Here is a 17,125-nt window from a genome sequence, read left to right as displayed (position 1 = left end):
TATGTTCACTTTATCAATATTGGCCATAAATATGTTACACTTTACCACTTATATTATTATCAATAGCATAATGTGCCAGCCTGAAATCCAAGTCAGCTCTGAAGCCAAGAGAAAAGAATGATACCAACCACATCATGAGGGCAGAGAGCCAGCTGCTCCTTAGTAGAGTCACAATGGCTTTAATATTCAAAATATTCCTCTATCATTTAAAGGTACACCTCAAACTGTGAAAGGAATCATCAAAGAAGATACAGAAACTGAGACTCTAAAATCATAGATGATACTAATTATCTCTATTATGAAAATCTGTTCAGAGTTTTGAGGTAAGGGATAAAAATATTTTTTGTTTTCTACCATATCAATAGTTTGATTTCATAAATGAAAACATCTTCATTCTACAATGAAGACCTAGAAATTGCACAGGGAGATCAGCTCGGTGCTTAGAGGGGTGGGATAGGGAGGGTGGGAGGGAGGTGCATGAGGGAGGGGATATGGGGATATATGTATACATATAGCTGATTCACTTTGTTACACAGCAGCAACTAACACAACATTGTAAAGCAACTATACTCCAATAAAGATGTTAAAAAAAAAAAAGACTTGGAAATTAACCTGGAAGATAAGTTATCACAAAGCCTCTGCAGTCTATGTGAGACATTGCACACTCCACACTGCTCAGCCTTATAGAACTCCAAAAAAAAGCAGCTGAACAAAACATAAATCCAAAGGACAAAACTGAAATACAGAGTGCCATGAACTCCTACCAGAGCTCATCCTTGCAAATGGCATTTATCCCTCTTTAATAGTGTATTTCAATCTGGCCTTTAACGTCAATCTTTTTGACACTACTGACTCTAGTATACTATAGTACCATTAATATAACAATTTTCAGATATATTTTTAAATGGAGATAAAGTTTTCTTACCCTAGTCATCACATCAGTCCAGAGGAGGCAAAAAGAATTGGGGGGGAGGGGGGAATGGAGGGATTGGAATTAAGCAACTTGGATAAGAACTCTGCCTTCCGCCCCGAGCTGAGCTGAGAGGTGAGGAGGCCACCCCTATGAGAAAGAGATTCAGCATCAGGGTAGAAGGAAGAACACTCTGCCCACAGCCATTGGTAAAGCCATATATGTTCATGGCATGATAATATGAAGGACATTATGATACACAAGGCCCTCATGTCCAGAAATCTCAACCCCACCACTTAACATTTTATCATCAGGGATTTATGCCTTTGCAATTACCTAGGGAAGGGATCCCACAGCGTAAGCTGACACCCAAGAGGAAAGAAATGGCAGCCACTTGAAGAAAGAAATACGGAAAAGCTAAAATACAGGATGAAAGGTTTGTGATGAAAAAGGCCACTGAGAGAGCAGGTAATTGTAAGTTACAAAAAAAAAAAAAAAAAAGACAAATTCCACATGTGTCGCTCTTTTCCCTGGATAAAAAATTCCATTTCCTGGTAGAGGAAAAGGACCAGTAAGACTCAAAGCAAATAAAATACGTATTGAACACCTAGCATATAAATGTCTTGTTGTAGCTGTGGGCTCTAAGGAAGAAACAAAATGTAGAAATCAAAGTAGGAAGATAAGAAGGAGGCATAATAACAGAAATCAAAGTTACAATAATTAAGAAACTGTGAAGCAAAATTCTAATACACATTTTGTACTAAATGTGAGAATTTCTAATTCCACGTTCAGCTCTATTTAGAGATGTGATCCTGTTGTGATATGGAAATAAATTGGTACCTGATGAGAAAAATGCTGGCTACTCCTCATCTCCAAGGGCTACATCTACAGGAAATTAACTACGTGGAAACGTTATGCAGAGCTTAAAAAACATTCACTCAAAATCTGCTTTGAGTAGATACCAATTTATAGTTGCCAGAGAATAAAATCAAAGCTGTGTGATTTCTTAGAAATAAATATGTAAAGTACAAAGGACAAAGAAATACAAAATAATTTCTCCTCCCTCAATCCCTAAAGAGAAAATTTCCTAAAACTATTTCCTCACAGATACAAGAGCTGTCTCAGCATTCAAGCATGAAGCCTGAAGAATTGCAATTAGTGATACTAAAACATGTCTTTTTAAATAAGTTTTTAAAACTAGGTGTTTTTTATTGAATAGCATTCTTTTATTCATGTTTAAATAAATGTTTGTTGAGCATGTCCCATGAGCAAGCCATGTTGCTTAAAATGAAGAATATAACCAGATCACTTGATCCCTACACTTAGGGAGCTTTAATGTGTGTTGAGGTAAGACATGTCCAAAAAACAACTATAAGGCAAGGTAGAAGATGATAATGCCGAAAGAAAAATGAAAGCAAAATGCCAGGAAAGTTCAGAGGAAGCAGAAATCATTCCCATAATGTTGGAGGGTACAAGACGTTTTTCATGGACCACACACCAGCTGAGTAGGGCCTTGAAGAACATGTACGATTTCTATAACTGTAGAGAGCACTGGAGGAATTCCAAATGAAAGAAATAGTGCAATAAAAGGAGCAAATGTGAAAAAGCCCAAGAAGTGTTTAAGGGAAGAACATGTAGTCCAGTTGTGTATTTAATGATGGTACAAGTATTTTAAGAACAAAACACTAGACTTCCACAATTCTGCTAGAAGTTCCTGGCTCATACTCAGATTTTCAAGGCATGCTTTTATACAAACGATAAACTATATTCTATTGAAATAATATCATAAAATTTAGATCTGGGCCTTTCTAACTCAACCCTCTATTTTAGCAGAATTGAAAAACTGACTTTCAAAGAAGATAAGTGGCATTTCCAAGTTCATACAGCTAATTAATGGCAGCGTTGAGACTCATAGTGGAGCTTATATTCAGGTCTGGAAGGAAAGATTTTCCCTGGTCCATAAATACTCTCTCACTCCACACCTTACCTCCCCATTCATGCCAAAATATGCACTGGTTCACAGGCTGACCCATGCAATCTGTAAGGAAGGGACAGGGTATTTTCTCTGGAAGATGCTAATTGGCTCACACAAGGAGTCATTCCCTACCTTGGCCTCATTAGCTCCAGGTTCTCACCAACTCCTGGACAGGACCCTTATTAACAAAGAGGGTCAAACAACGATGTCAGCAAGAAAAGGAATTTCTAAAAAGAACCAATAGCAGTTGAAATGCATGAAACATAACTTTCTTAGATTTGACTCCCTCTAGAGTATGTTGGAGGGAAAGACTTGATCCAGGGAATTCTTTTTCAATACACATTTTAAAACATGGAAAGTTCTTGATACAATACTCCCCCTCCTCCACAAAATCTACAAGTTTTCTTTAAAAAGAAAAGCCAAAACAATTCAGTCATTCTTAATGGAGAGAGCTAAAATGTTTCTGGCTGAGTAAACTCCTGATTTATATCTCTAACTCATCACCTGCTGACACCAGGACCAGAGACCTCTAAAGTCAAGTCATTAAATACTGGCTCTGTGATTTAAAGCATTAAAATTCCAAATTCACAGTAATAGCTTTAGTGTGAGGCAGGTAGTGGTTTTTTCTAATGGGCTAGCATTTAATAAATGCTATCAAGTAAATCTATCATGAAGCCTTTATTTCTACAACTTAAAGTTCACTAACCAAATTCAAATGATATTCAGCTTCTTCGCATGTATAACGAACATACATTCATTTGTAAAATGTGTAAATGCTATGTGTTGTTTTATGGCAAGATATATATGTATGAGTTCCATACTGCAAAAAGGAAAATCCGGGACTTGCTTAATTCTCCTAAAATCTTAACATCTGAATACATTTAAGAGATTCTTTCACCCGTTTTGCATTCTCAATCTCAGGTAGGCTTATTCAACATAGAAGTTTTCTCAAGGTCATTGAACCATTAAGTATCATACATCAATAACAATGGAGGTATTTATGAAATCCCTCAAGGGAATGATACTTATGCTAGGATAATCAAATTACATCTAATAATTTTTGTTCTTTCTAGCAGAAAACCTACATAAGGTACATATATATATATGTGTACATATATATGTATATATGTATACAGATATAGATGGAGTTATGGATATAGATAGATATTTTAGTGACCTGTTTAATGAGCTTCTGCTAGTCTAGGTTGGTAGACCCTATTAAAGTGTTATTTTAGTATCTACCACCCCAAAATTTAAATAGCATATTTTTGGGAGAGGCATGCTATGCAGCTTGTGGGATCTTACTTCCCGGACCAGGGATCGAACCTGGGCCCCAGCAGTGAAAGCGCCGAGTCTCAACCACTGGACTGCCAGGGAATTCCCTAAAAAGAGTATTTCAAGAAACTTGAAAATAACATGAGAGAAGAAACCATAAAATCTTAATTTGAAATACCTTAACAGTATTTACGTAGGAATACGTAATTTACGTAGGAAATTTACTACGAATTTATGTCCGAATTTACGTAGGAATTCTACTCTGCAGGAAAACACGTTCCGCTTTAGGCAGCTCTCATGGTCCAAAATGACCCTTATGTCCTTCTCTCTCAAAAATGCTCCTCTCGGTGAAGAAATTTCTCATTAGACCTTGGGTCCCCAGCTATTAGTTGATTAGCAAAGTACTTTGGCTTGTCTACTAATATTAATAATTAACTTGATTGATTAATATACATTAAAGGTGCAGAGGAAAGTCATGCTGGTGGGAACCTGTAACAAATTGGTTATTTATTTGGACACTCTGGTACATTGAGAGTTCATTTTGACTTCATTGAATACTGCAAAGCAGATAATTTCTCACTTTCTGCAGGAGTGAGAGAAAAGAACTCCTTTTTCACAAGTTGCAAAATGTAGTGACTAATCTTTATTATATTGTATTACACAGTTGTGTGATGACTCCTGACGTCCATAGACCATTTTCCATTCCACAGACTGGACTCACTTGACTTTCTGTTTATTTAAGTGACACTTTTGTTTGAAATTCTGGGTGCTTCTTATCCCTTTGAGTCACACACTGTGTCTGGGAGCCTCTGCTCTGGCACTTTTAGCACCTCATTAATTACTAACTGTAGCAAAGTCCTGCTGTTTTGCAACTCCTCTGCCTTTGTTGGGAAAATCACAACCCCTTGTTAGAATGAGAAGGCAGGACAATAGTTATCTGCCAAATGTCCAGTTTGGAAGCATATTACAAAGGCTAATTATCTTAAGGTCTTGTAATTTCCCTAGATATTCAGACTTGGTAAGATAACTCATTGTGTCTCTGAAGTACCTTTAAGTTTAGCACCAGGGGAAATCCAGGGAGCTTTTGCATTCAGCTAACTAATCTTAAGAGAAGTTAAATGATTGTTAAAGCTATAAGTGAGAAAAAGTGATGAAATAGAATATAGTCTCCTAGTTCACATAGGCGTCTTTTAGAGGGAGAGGCCCAAAGCTCAATACCCACAGGCATAATAGCGCTCCCAACTTCTTTAGCACTTATTGTCTGAATCTCCAATTTGGCTTTCAGTATGTGCTCTGCTTCAATGTTGTTTATTTTTTTGTGCATACAAGTTCTGACCATCCCCCCACCTCCTTCAGAGGCAGGGGCTGTATCCTTTAATATTTTTTTTTTTAATCTGTAGCACATAGCAGAGTACTCCACACATTTCTCTGTGTAGGTATTTAAAATACACGGTATTTTCCTACTACAAAACTATAACAAATAAAAATCTAAATAATTATATAAATCAATGCAAGGTCTTAGAAAGAACAAGGTCTTAGATGACAGCTAACAATTTTATGAAGGATTAATCTGTCAGACCAATTTGGTATTCTATGCCAAGAGGGCAGATATATTGAACAGATGCAATGAGCATAATTCACACCAGTATTAGAAATGTGTGGTTGCCCTTTGCGTCACATATACCAATAAAAAGACTACATATTCTTGAAATCAGTATTCCTCAATTTGGGGATTAAATAAAAGAAATCCAAAGGATAGCTTTCCACAGTACTGAAGAACACCTACTCATTCCCTTCGTGTTGAACCCTAAGACTCTCAGTCATGTTAACCATTCTGATTTGCTCTCTGTCTTCCCTTAAATACTCTGGTTATCTTCTCTGAAATGTTCCCTTTCAGCACCACCCCTTGCCCAAACAAAGAGATTTAGAGTTGCTGAAAATTATTCACTGATCTAGGTACAGCAGCGGCTCTTGATAAAGTTAAGGGGACACAGACTGATTTGAGCTCTACCCACCTCCACCTCTGCTTAGACCCTATCAGATATTTTGGAACGTATATCTCATCCCACATTCTCTCCTTTCCATGTTTACCTCCCTGCTTTGTGGGTCTATTCCCTCTCGTCATCTGGTAAAAGGATATAGGGGCACTGACTAGAACCTCCTGGGAAATGTTGAAATCATACAGATGCCCAGCAACCAGAGATTCTGCTTTAATTGTGCTGAAATAGAGCTCGTTCATCAGTACTTTGAAAAGCTCCCTCAAATGATTATATTGTGAAGCAGCTTCTCAAACCTTAATGTACACGCAAATCACCCAGGAACATGGTTGAAATGATTCAGTAGATTGATTCAGCAGGTCTAGAGTGGGCCCTGAGATTCTGCATTTCTAGCAAGGTAATCTCTGGGGTGCTGCTCTGTGGACCACATGTGAGCAGCAAGGCTTATTAAACTGACATCTTTGGGAACGGAGCCAGAGCTAGAGCTAACACTTACTCACCCGCCTTCCCTTCCGCTCTCCTTCTCCTCCACATACATTACTTATATATTTTAGATTCCAGTGGTGAGTAAGACTAATAGCATGGAGGGGAAGATTGAGAATAACCTGGCAACCTGCCTCGTTGGAAAAACGATTAGGTGAACGAATGTGACAACACGCCATAGCGCCTTGTGTGGACACTGGAACGTGAGCTCTCAGGAATTGCTGCTGAAAGGGAATCTGAATGTTCTGAAGGGGCAGATGCACAGACTGGGTCATTCAATTGGTCTCAAAGGAGAGAGAGAAAAATTCAAGCCTAAGTCTTTCTTTTGAACAGGAAGAACTTCAACACCTGAACTACCCTTTCCCTATATCTTCATCAGATTTGCTTCAGAATCTGGCTTAACACCCAAGTCTTTAAAGACTGATACCTTGACTGCACTGACCTAGTTCTGCTCATTTCTCTGTAGTCTAAAGAGTAACCTTTGTAACCTCTTTCTGTCCTCCTCATAACTGAATTATGAGCTCCTGGAGACCTGTGCCCATCATTTCTTTGGTATAATTTTCACAAAAGTTAATACATTTATGCTTTTTGTCCACGTAGCAGGCATTCATCATTCTCACTAATCGTTAGTCTGGAAGCAGAATCCAAGTGATTTTCATACATTGAAGTAATTTGAAAATAAGTGACAATTTCAGCAGTAAAAGTATAGGGTATTACATGGAATAAACACAATGCCTTATTTAATTGAGGAGGGTATAATTTTTTTTTCCTTAAGTACAACTGAAAAAAAGAAAACAGGGCCACTTGTATAGCAAATCCATATTGGAATTCTCTATTATAAAAACAAATATGGGCTTCAGTTAGGAAAGTAAATACAAAAATATTAGATCTTCCTTCTATTATATTCAGAATTCATCTGACCCTAGACTTTGCAAATGCAAGTAAATGAAAGTCTATGAGGAATTATTAAAAGAACCAGAATTAAAGTGTTTAACCCAAGGAAATGGGTAAATTCATAATATTTTAAACTGTATTAAGAGTTCTTCCTTTGAAAATGGTAATGAGGAACAAAGGCAATGCCCAAAGAAGGTAGTAAAGGAATGTTGAATAAATGTGAGTGAACAAAAGAATGAACTAGTGAATGAATGAGTTGTTCTCAGACTCCACTGATGTGAAACAAAAGGATACAGATTTCTAAAACAGCACGAGTGATGAAACACTGAATGCTAAATGAAACTGCATTCAGAATCTTGGTGTGGTCAAAAATATCCTAGTAATGAGAGTGACTGGGCTTTAGTCTCAGCTTTGCCAGTGTGACCTTGGGCAGGTCATCTCATCTTTCAGGTCTCAGTTTCCTCATCTACAAAACACAATTATATATATATATATACTAAGTGATCTCTAAGAGCCCTTACAGTTCTAGAATTCCATGAATTTGGGGAGTCAAATTAAACTAAAACTTTCATTAAGAACCAGATGTTTTACCAGTTTCTAAGAAAAGATTCTAGTTTGCTTTCGAAATTTCAATTCAGTACAGAAAACTTATGTTGGCATAAGCTGCATTAGAGTGAAATAAAATTTGTTCTGTATTTTTTAAAGCTTACGAAGAAGATTGTAAGTTCTTCCTTGCAAGGTCTTTAAAAACAAGGCAGGGCTTCCCTGGTGGTGCAGTGGTTGAGAATCTGCCTGCCAATGCAGGGCACACGGGTTCGAGCCCTGGTCTGGGAAGATCCCACATGCCGCGGAGCGACTAGGCCCGTGAGCCACAACTACTGAGCCTGCGCGTCTGGAGCCTGTGCCCCGCAACAAGAGAGGCCGCGATAATGAGAGGCCCCGCGCACCGCGATGAAGAGTGGCCCCCGCTTGCCGCAACTGGAGAAGGCCCTCGCACAGAAATGAAGACCCAACACAGCCAAAAATAAGTAAATTAATTAATTTAAACAAAAAACAATGCAGACTTTTGCATCTCAAGGATGCCTTATGTGTTCTCCTGCCTCAAGTTCAAGCGGCAAACAGGTTTCCCTATTGTATTCCAGCTCCCATCTAATGGCGGTCACAGCAGAGAGCCCTGTACGTAAAGCACCCTGAAGCCCCTTAGGACTTGGTGTTCCAGGGTGCCACAGCCACAGCAATAAGGTGCGCTTCAGTGGGAGGGAGTCGTAGCACCAGACTGAAACATTGGCCAAGTATGAAAAATTAGATTAACTACCAAACCCTTCAAGTTCTCTAAAACACATATATATTAATTCATCAATAGCAAACATATCTTACTCCAGGGGATTCAGCTGTGCCATCTTTCTGTCGATTTTGCCCATTATCAGTAAGAACCTATTGAATCTTACCCTGTAAATTATCCATTATTTTTATTATGATGGAAATTGTCTATTTTAATTCTCTTATTTATTCTCCTTCTGCACACTTATCTTGACTGACATATGCTCGGACCTATATTGACTGAAGGAATCAGAATCTGACTTAAGGGAAATCTCAGTAGCCCAATAACTACAAAGCTGTATTTCTCACTCATGCCGTATGTCCAACAGAGTCAGCAGCGTGTATGGAATGAGAGGGCTGTTCACCATAGTCCCCCAGGGACCTAGTCTGAAGAAGGTTTCATTTTGTCCTGTGCTTCCATGAACATCACAGCACTAGAAAGAAAATGTGGTAAACCTGACTCTGGTTCTTAAAGCTTTTATCTTGAAGTGACTTAGTGTCACTTCTACTCTCATTTCTTTCCACGTATACATTCTATGCCTAACTTTAAAGGGAGGGAGGGCGAGGGATATGAAATCTCTGTACATGTCTAGAAAGCATAGCAAAGGGAGATAAGACTATTTGCTGAATGTTCACGTGGCTACCACATGAAGCCATGCCAGGGCTGGCATTATAATTAGTATAGGGAAACTCCTGTGGTCACTTTCAACCCATACTTGACTGCTGTACAAGATGTCTCCGGCCCCCAAGAAGGTCTGTCCTTGAACTATTATGTTAGGTCCCACCAGTGTAGGGAGGAATTTTAGTTCATCCTCTGATCTTTGATTATAAGTTCCTTATGAACTTTTAACACAAGGCCCTAAATATCCGTAACAATTGTATCCCTCCTATATGAAAAGAGACATGAATGATTGCCTGTCAAGAGGAGACTAGACTATGACTTCTTTGTCTTACTCTCCTACTGTATTTCTTCCTGTTCCAGAAGAATTCTCCACGTCCTCTTCCTTTTGACAGGGAAATCTTTAGTGACTACACTGTGACTTTCAGTGGAACTCTATATTTGGATCTCCAACCTTGCTTGTATACATAAAGGGAAGTTTTAAAGTATAGAAATATCTTGACTCTCAAAAAATCTATGGCAAGGTGAATATTACTGGGAATTCAAGAAAGGCAACATTGAGACTCAAAGCAGAACAATGAAATTGTGGTCTAGGTGATATCTGCCCTAACCCACAAATAATAAATGGCCTTGATTCAATAGATACAGTAGCCGCAGGGCAACATAATTTTCAAGAGAATGAAAAATTCATGTGCTTAACATTTTCAAAATTGGTATCTTCAAATTAAGCAATGTAGAATATTAAACTTCAGGGCTATAAATTAAAATGTTTTTCATTAGCTGGTACAGTCTTTATTTAAAATGTAGCATGGGTCCTAGTATACAATCAGAAATATCTATGTTGTCATTGAGGGTTCCCCCAGTTAAGCATTTATAAGTTATTCATATCAGAGAAAATCCTTTCATTTAATTCTCACTAAAAAGTATCAACAATAGCAGCAATTTTGATAACAATTAATTTTTAAAAGAAAATGGATAAAACGTAAAAATGGCATAGTATGTTTTGCCTCACCTTTTTGTGTTCAAGAGTATATACTCATCTATTTTCAATCTTCAGAGCACTTTCTGTACAATTTTTCTTCTTTCCTAAGTCATAGGACATGCCTACTCTCAGGTGAAGCTGTATCAGGGAATTTTAAATTACTTTCAGAACAATCCATTGTTCAATCTTTGCCATAATCTCCTCCTATGGTAAGGGAATTGCAATAAGGTGTCTAACTTACATTTTTGTTAATGCTTCATTGGGTCACCCCTAGAAAACTAAGTTCATCCTTGAAACAGTCACACCGCCCCTTCTGCTGCTTTTTCTTTCAGCTTCTGTTTCTGCCCTTACTTTTCAACCTCCCATAGTCACTGAGCGTCCTTATTCAACACAAGTCTCCACATACTCACGTTTCATAATGCCCTGCACATGTTGGACCTTCTTCCCTTGCCACATGTCAGAGATCTGTTAAGAAAAAACAATCTAGTTAAAATAATTCACTCATTCTTAACTTTCTCGGGAATATTTGCATTTAAATAAATTTTTAATTATGATGATTTCAAGTAGTATACATGTGAACAATTTCAGCAATGGGACTAGACAGATGAAAAATATGTACAGTCATATGCCCACATAGAGAAAAAGTAGCCTTACATCTTCCCTACATCTGGGGCATACCACCCAGGCCAACATGAAATCAAAATCAAAATATGTTTCTAGAAAGAAAGGTTTATGTGAGGGTAGAGAAGAAAGAAAGAATGGCAGAGCTAAGCTAATCCTTTACAGCGGTCCCCAAGCTTTTTGGCACCAGGGACCAGTTTGGTGGAAGACAAGTTTTCCACGGTCGCAGCGGGGGGAGCATGGTTCAGCCAGCAGTGAGAGCGATGCGGAGCGGCAGGTGAAGCTTTGCTTGCTCGCCCCGACTCACCTCCTGCTACTCACCTCCTGCTGTGCGGCCGGTACCTAACAGGCCACAGTTGGGGACCCCTGCCATCACTAACGTGTGAGCTAGGGTTAGGTTTCAGAGAAGGGCGCTTCTAAAGCGGGGAGGGCTAGATTGCCCGATGGACGAGACTCAGCAGGGGACGTTTGGGTAAGATTGGGTGACCAAAACCCTGTCTGGGAGAACATGTTGCAAAGAAATACCAGAATGTGTAGCGGATGGTGGAGCGCTGGGGCTAGGGTGGGAGAATGAGAGCTGCCAGACACCTAGGAAGGCTGACCTTCAGTTTTTTGTTGCTTACTCTAAATATACTCAAACACTTAGAAGAAATTGGAGAAATGACATGTCATTTTTCTCCCATGAGAGGAATCCACCCACAGTGCAGCTACAGTAAACTGGTCAAATCATTAACCCACAAAGACCCCTGCATAGGTATCAGCCATTAACAACACTCCCACGTAGTCAATATTGAGCCACATTGAATTGCCGGAGGAGGAGGAGGCCTGATACCACTCCAGGAGCATGGCTGCCTCCCTAGCAAGCAGGCAGCCAACCTTGACCACCGACCTTCACAAAACAAGATAGAAGGAGAGCTTATCCTTCCACCTTGGAATTAGGGCCAGTCTAAGCAAGGGAAGGAATCCCTCCTTATCCGCATTTTAAGACTCACCATTAGTCCTTTAAATGCTGCCCGTCTTAGACACAGAGTTTATCTCCCCCCCCTTTCCCCAAAGCATTGTTCCTTTTTCCTCTTCCCACAACATACCACCAGCCTTATCACATAGCATTTATCTCGTGGAAGCTTTAATGGTTTATGTGGCTGTCTCCCTCACTGAGGGTGTTCTACTGGAGGGCAAGGCCCTAGTCCTCATAGTTTTGTATCCCTGGAGCCTAGCGTGGTGCTTGCCACATGTCCAGTGAATGCTGAAATAAGGGTAACCAGCTGACCAAAAGTAGCCACCCAAATGCATTGGTAACAACAAATGTAAACCATAAATGATAGGTAAATATATAGCTAGAGAGAGGTTGTTTTTGTTTTGTTTTGTTCTTTAATAGAGTTGCTTTGATGAATGTTTCCTTAAAGCTTGTTGTTGAACATGCCCTTTTATGCCTCTACATGCCATTTTATTTCTGTCATAAACCATAACATTGTTTTTAACCAGAGCACCAATACAACCTATAAAGTCATCCCTTCCATATTCTTGTCTTAAAGACCGTGCATAAGTCTCTGCTTCTTTGTCCAGCCCGGAGTCACTCATAGCAGGCACCATCAATATACATTTGTGGAATGAAGGGATGACTGATTTACCTTAGCTGCCACCCTTCACTACCCTTTCCAATAAAGTACCCTCACTCACCTATGGATTGTAAAAGACTGGTTTTAGACTTAGCAGGAAAAAATAAATATAAAAAATGACTTATTCAAAACAGCCTTAAAATCAACATTATCTTTTGCTACTGCTGTATCCTGATTACCTTGCTCCTTCCCTTCCTATGTATCACCTTGTTGCTGATGCCTGGCTACAATTTTGAACATGAACTTCGCTTTGCTCCTTGCCATTCTGATTCTAGTTTTTCCCTCTGGTTTAGCCCACAGCCATGCTCTGATGTCTGCTGTATGCCTGCTTCTTTACTTGTGAAGCCTTCCTGGCTTGTAACCCTGCAACCTCCTCTATTTCCCTCCCCTTCACCCAACTCAGTTTTAATCAGAGTGCATTCCTCTGGAAAGGCCAGACGACATGGTAGAAAAAGCACTGGCTTTAAGTCAGATGACCTTGTTTCAAGACCCAGCTCTGACACTTATGTGTCACTTCAGGACCCCGCAAGAATTTTTGGAAGATACTTTTAAAAAGGACTATTTGTAATAGCACAAAGTGAAGGGAAACAATAGGAGATGTTAAGGCACCCAGGAACTAGCCATTTCCACTCCTAGGTAAAGAGGCAGGGAGAGTCAATGGTGTTATTGAAATCTGGTTAAAAACTAGGGCCACAGATAAGGGGCTGCTTGACGGAGCTGTGGTCACCCCTAGGGATACAGCCATTTCCAGAATGATGCCAAAGAAGGGAGGGAGCAGAATCGCTCTTTCCTCCCATACTCTGATCTCCTGCTGGTGCCCTCACTGACTGAACTCAACCAGGAATCAGAGGAAGAAAGCTCTGGGGATTTGTCCATAGAAATCAACATCCTGGGGGTCAGGGAAGGCAGAGAAAATAGATGTTGGGGTAATATAACCAGAATAGTTTCTATATAAATTTAGGCAAGCAACTTTATCTCTCTGGCTTACGTTGTCTCATCTAGGAAACAATGTGTTTTGAGGCTGTTTTGAGATAACACATGCAAGAGCAACTGCAAAAAAGTTGCTCAATAAAATTATCCCTCATGTAGCCTTGCCCACGACATCTTATCGGACTTGTATGTCGTCGACAACAGTAATCCTTCAGCCTAAGTCTGTGACCACAGCCACTCAAGCTTCACTGTTGACTTTCTGAAGCGTTTCCTGGGACAAAGGAGACATGGATATCAGTCCTCATCCAAAGATATGAGTAGGAAAAAGAAAGGACTAACACAGAATAAAAAGGAAAGGCCGCACTCAGTAAAATCCATGTTCCTTCCTCACTTACAATTCCTAAAAACAAAAGGAGATTGAGTAGTATCTCCATGAGGTGCAAAAGTCCTTTTCCCTAATCTCTATGGGCGTCTGCCCAGAATCCGAGGTTTAAAATGTGTTCCTCCTTGTCCCAAAGTCTAGAGACATCTAGACAGATTAAACTAGTCCTGGACCTAATTTGCCAGGCCAGCGTCATCTAGGATTCTTGTAAGGGTTTAGGCATTTCCAGAAAATCAACGCGTTTACAGGCAGATTTCTAAATCTGGACCTATTCAGTTAAACATAATTCCGTAAGTGAAAGATGTGATGTCACATAACTAGAAATAGCGTTGACATTTGCAGTTACAAGTCTGTCTTTCTTTTTTGGATATATTGCCATTATTTTCAGAGCTGAAAGGGACTTTGGAGATGATTTACTTGAATTCCCTCATTTTTCAGATAAAGAAAGCTGAAACACAACAATAAATTCAGAACAAGGACTCACCTTGATCCCTAGATTTCTTGCCCTTCTTACCACAACACACAGCCTCTTTCTGTTAAAACTCTGTAGTCAAACAAAATTTTCTGAGGTAGTAAATAATTTATCTTAAGTACTACCAGATACTCACTTTTTAAATGAGCCCAGCAAAGAACTGATTCGTGAAAGTTTTTAAAAATAGGCACACCAGCCAGTGCTCACCACAATTTTATAAGTGTCCCATAACTTCATCTGGGAGGAAGAACATTCTTTCTTGTTGACAGAAAGTAATTCATCATGGGTCTTGATTTTCTCATGTTCTTAGTGCTATATAACCATTTAGTCATTTTTAAAATTGCTATAATAATTCTGTCTCCTTTATTTCTCTCTCTAAAAATAGTAGTTTCCTTCATCTACTCATTTCAATGGCTTTTAAATACTGCTGTCTGCTCTCTATTTCAGGGATGACTTCTAGCTGCATCAGTTACACAGACACCACCCGGAGGACCCTGCTTGACTTACTCACTCATATGCCTCCGGATCTGAGTAACTGGAGAGTTGAGCATTTTCAGGATCTGCATGTTAGCTCTGTGGTATAATGACTGATGTCAGCCCGAACTTTGCCAAACATCTCTCATCACTACCAGTTATGTACCATTCCAAACTATTGGGCTTGCTCTCTCTTTCTGGAGCACAGCCCCCTCTCACATATTTGCAGTATGGATTCAACAATATGACAATCATTTTCTTTCCTTAAAGTGCCACTGCTGCAAGTGACAAAAATAACTTGTTACTGTTGTCACTGCCTGGTGGGGGAGGTAGAAAAAGGAGAGATGAGAAGTTGCCATAACTAGTCTGGATGTGTTTAACCCTCTATCTTTGTCCAAAACTATTCTATTCTCCTGGCCCGACTCAAACTCCTGGTTATCTAAACTCCCTGGGACTTTGATGTTTTCTGGAGAAAAATAGCAAGCAAATGTTGACTTCTATGCTGAGCCTATGGTTTTTAACTTGCTTTAGGCTTGGGCCCTGGAATTCATTGGCAGCCACAGGCTTCTGTGAGCGCTGTTTTCTTGATTTAAAAAAAAAAAAAAAAAGTGCTATGTTGCACAAAATAGGCCATGGCAAGCTTTCCATAAACTGTAAGGACAGTCGAGGGACGCAAGACTCAGCCAGGCAAGTAAATACACATTTAATAGAACGGTAACATGGATCAGGAAAAAGTTATTCTAAAGCATAGTGTCAAGAGAGAAAGAATACACTCGCCGTTTATTTAATGTTTTCCTTATGTTTCCTCAGAGCAGCACTTATTCCTTGACAAGCTTTTCCTGCCCACTGCATCTAGTTCTTTTCTGGGATGGCTCAAGAACTGCAGCTTCTCACTGTGTGTGTTTATTTATTTACACGCCCATTCCTGTCCTCATCCAAACTAACATATGTCTGCACAACACACAGTGAAAAAAGTAAATTCTTTCTTCGTGTTTATTTCCCTGAACTTGTTCACCAAATTGCTTTTTTACATCCCCTTTTGCAATCTCATCCCATCCGGCTCAAGTATCCCGGATTAGAAAGGCCGTCTCTGGAGTCCTTTTCAAAGGGAGCCTCCCACAGCCTTTAAATCCCCCACGTTTTATGGTGCAGATATTCAGGATCTGAGGTATTAAGAAGGAAAGCAAAGCTGACTGAGACGGGCATAGAAAAGTAGAGTAGCTTCTTTTTTGGATAATCATTATTGGAATTGTCCTGTTGTCTGCAACTTCTCTGGTTCAAAGTAATAAACTCGGTCATTCTCAACTGGACATTATGCAACAGATAAAGGAAGGGAGTGTGTGTGTGATGTATGGAAAATACAGTTCCACCACAGAAACACAAAGCTTGCAAATGGGAATTTTTAATTAAGCCCCAAATCATAATCTTGATGGGTTGTTGTCTTCCCCATAATAAAGAACCTAAAGAAAACTATTCCTGCCTCCAAAATTCCAATACAGGTATACAAAGTAATAAATGATATTTAATTAAGGAATTCATATGGGAAGACCCAGTCTCTCAGATTCTAATTTTTAGCACCTTGACAGGAGTGCCTATTTCATGTTCCCTTCCTTTTGCTTCCAGGCCATTTCACCTCCTCAATCCTCACTTTTGGGATGTATAACAGCTACACCATTGACGTCTTCACAGACACAACAATTTGAAGCACTGCAAGCTTGAAAATGGAATGGCTAGACGCAATCACCTTTTTCTCTCCTCTCATTTATCAACACAGAAATTAAGGCAATCCGGTAATAGGGGTTACAAATAGATAAAAGAGAGAGAAATACAAATCTTAATTGTTCCTGCAAGGCTTTAGCTATTTTCTAAACCTAAATTATTTGAGCATAAGAATTAGCAAGGTGTCTTTGAATCAGGGACTTTTTTCAAAGCCACCTCTCAGAAGTCTGGGGCTGTGTAAAACTGTAATGCTGTAGAGTGCAGTCCTTGCGACAGTCTGTGTAATAGAACACATAGGACAGATTTATGTTAAAAATCACTTTGGGGGCTTGTGACTTTCAACTAAATACTTCTTCAGAAACTACTGGAAGCTCTTCGACTTGTGCTACTGGCGAAAAGAGGTGGGAAGCTACCACCGACTAATAAGAGCCAGGGTGTGTACCCCGCTCTGAA

This window comes from Balaenoptera ricei, chromosome 12 (genome assembly GCF_028023285.1).
Source record: "Balaenoptera ricei isolate mBalRic1 chromosome 12, mBalRic1.hap2, whole genome shotgun sequence".
In the NCBI taxonomy this organism is placed as follows: domain Eukaryota; kingdom Metazoa; phylum Chordata; class Mammalia; order Artiodactyla; family Balaenopteridae; genus Balaenoptera; species Balaenoptera ricei.
This window is presented reverse-complemented; position numbering follows the sequence as displayed.